Source organism: Daphnia pulex, chromosome 9 (genome assembly GCF_021134715.1).
Source record: "Daphnia pulex isolate KAP4 chromosome 9, ASM2113471v1".
NCBI lineage: Eukaryota > Metazoa > Arthropoda > Branchiopoda > Diplostraca > Daphniidae > Daphnia > Daphnia pulex.
Genome location: NC_060025.1, coordinates 6,849,447 through 6,852,175, shown reverse-complemented (window position 1 = coordinate 6,852,175; position 2,729 = coordinate 6,849,447). Strand labels below are relative to the sequence as shown.

General features: G+C 35.4%; 1 long non-coding RNA gene across 1 annotated transcript; it reads left to right on the top strand.

The window, feature by feature from the left end:
* Nucleotides 1-360: 360 nt before the first annotated feature.
* On the top strand, nucleotides 361-1,213 carry LOC124202662. Its single transcript, XR_006878295.1, has 3 exons — nucleotides 361-467; nucleotides 540-931; nucleotides 1,007-1,213. It is a non-coding gene; the product is annotated as an uncharacterized LOC124202662 (long non-coding RNA).
* Nucleotides 1,214-2,729: the final 1,516 nt, after the last annotated feature.

Here is a 2,729-nt window from a genome sequence, read left to right as displayed (position 1 = left end):
GTCGTCTATTGCTCTTTTGTAACGGTGTTATATCCTGAGCACAGGCTAAAATTTGGCAACCAGATATCCATATCAATGCCAGTCTATCTGGCCGAAATAATTGTGGTAATATTTTGTTATTTTATCCGCAGTTCTGACTCCTGCCAATCTTGTCAGTAAAGTGACATTTGCGAATAGATAATATAGAATATTAGGAGACCACCTAATATCTATATTAGCTTATGAAAGTCCAAAGCTCCTGTGTCTACCCCCATTCGTCTGAATTGTATCTTCCATCCTCGTCTACATATCGCACAGCATGGAATTATGTGCTTTTATCTCGCTTTTATCTCCCAACGTAATTTGTTTCTTGACGGCATATAGAGTTGTTGTTAAGGTCTGTTAACGTCTAAATTCTTTCTTTGAAGTGCTGCTTGATTTTTTTGTTTTTGAACATTTTTGGAAATTTTTTCAACCAGATTCTCGAGGTAAATTATTTGTGGACTATTTTGGAAAAAAGAAATTTAGCACCCATTTTCTTTCCTACTGGATCGGTGAAGTTTCTCTGGACGTCTTTGGTGTTTTTGGCTTGATCCACCGGACTAATAATTTGTTGGAATCATGGCACTCTTAGAAGACCAAACGTATTGGCGGATTGCACCTCAACGCGTGGGATTTCTTAATGATAAAATATAAATGATTTCTTCTGTTAAACAGTTACTTCTTTACTCACTCGATTTTATAAATTTTTAGCAAAGAAGCCCAAAAGTCCAAAGTCCAACGCTTGGGACTATGAGGCCGAATTAGCAGACAGGCGATCTACGCGGCCTGAACCACTTCAGATTTGGAAAAAAGACGAATTCATTGAAAAAAAAATGAGCGTGACTTCATCGAGGGAAGTATCACTTTGCCGAAGTTTCTTAGAATCTCAAGAAATCTTACGGATCCTGATGTAAATATGATAATAAATTTAAAATTTTTATACATGTATACGGTAATTAACGCCTCTTTAATATTTGTTTTACAGAATGAGTACGGATCTTAATGACTCTTCCAATAATAGTCATGCCGATCAAGAACAACCGGCGGTTCGACATAGGTGCCGATTTTTGACTGGATCAGTCAGGGCAGTTCAACTTCCTCCTCCTACCGAGGTTTGGTGAATGTAACCAAGGCGAAATGGATGAGAATCGTATCACAATCCATGCCCCTACATTTGGTAAAATGGTCACTGTATCCCGATATCTATACTAGTTACTGAAATTAAAACTACAAGACAAAGCTTTACATTTAGTTAACTATTAATATATTCCGTTTACCCTAATCCTTCTCGTTATTAATTTACGATTAGTAACTGGTTAAAAAGAAGTGAGTGTGAAATTCGAAATCACAGTTACGGACCCTATAAAACAATAACCACTCGCGTCATTTTTGCAAGGGTTTTTGGAAACGTATCGTCTAGATGTGGAAAATTAGGATTTGAGAATCCTACATACATCCTTACTGATTAAATCCTGGTGAAAAGGCCCACACACAATATTACGATTGCATTTCCAATGTTTTTACTGAATTGGGAAAGCAGTTACATATGGACATTGAATACTAGTGGAACGACACGAACATCAAATGATAATCTAGAAAAACGCAGTGTTATTTCATTGACTACGAACTAAATATGTAACTAATAACTTACTCAATCTGTTGCAGTCCTTTTCAATTATTTGGCATAATTTCCACGCCTTTTCCATTAACTTTTGAAAGATGCATGAGCACTGGCAAAATTTTGCAAGGGTGGTTTAAACTGACCAAGCAGACCAATCGTACGTATGAGACAACCAGTTTATTCAAGTATCTTTTACAAGCTACGGAACCAAAGGGGAAATACATAAAGTAAAAAAAAATAAGAAATCCTAATTTAGTTTCTTTCTCAATGATAATTTAGTTTTCATTCTCAATGATAATTTATTGCTTTTAGGTGGGATTGGGTGTTGCTGATGGCGTTGAACTCTGAAATAGTCAAATCAGACCCTGACGTTGTCCCGACGTTGACAAGAATGTAATAGGCTTTTGATTGAATATTTCAAACTCAAATATATTTCAAATTTTACTCTAACTTTTTTTACCTTTTTTCTTTTGTTGATAACTTTGCAAGTAGCATATTGAACTTACCAGTTACATTGTCTAATAGGGTGCCGTTCATTTAAAAAATAATGAGTTGTCTTTACCAGAAATATCATTTACTTCAACAAAGGAACCTTTACAATCCGGTTGTCGTCGGAATGTAAACAGCACTTTTTTTCAATAAAATCACTCATTTCCGTAGATCCCAGACAACAAAAGTACGAGTGAGTCAACCACTTCATTGAATAATCCTCTACAAACTACTGACCCTAAAATTTTAATGTCTCAAGTAATTAAAGATAAATATCCCGATTCCATTACTTTTTGGTGGAATTTGGCGTTGATGATTGCGTTAAGTCTGAAACCATCCTACCCAGAATAATTGGTTCCGATGTGACTCAGTAATAAGCCACCAATTATTGAATATTTCAATCTCTTTAATTATATTATAGCTTTTTACGACAAACAACATTTAAGATGTCCTAAGCAAAAACAAAAAAATGGGTGCTGCCATCTATGAAAATCTGACGAAACCGAAAGGAAAAAAGGCAAGTTTGAACTTGTCTGTCTGGCGGTAATTGGCAATCTTGAATCGATGTCGAAAATTATTTCCCTAATTTGTCAACACT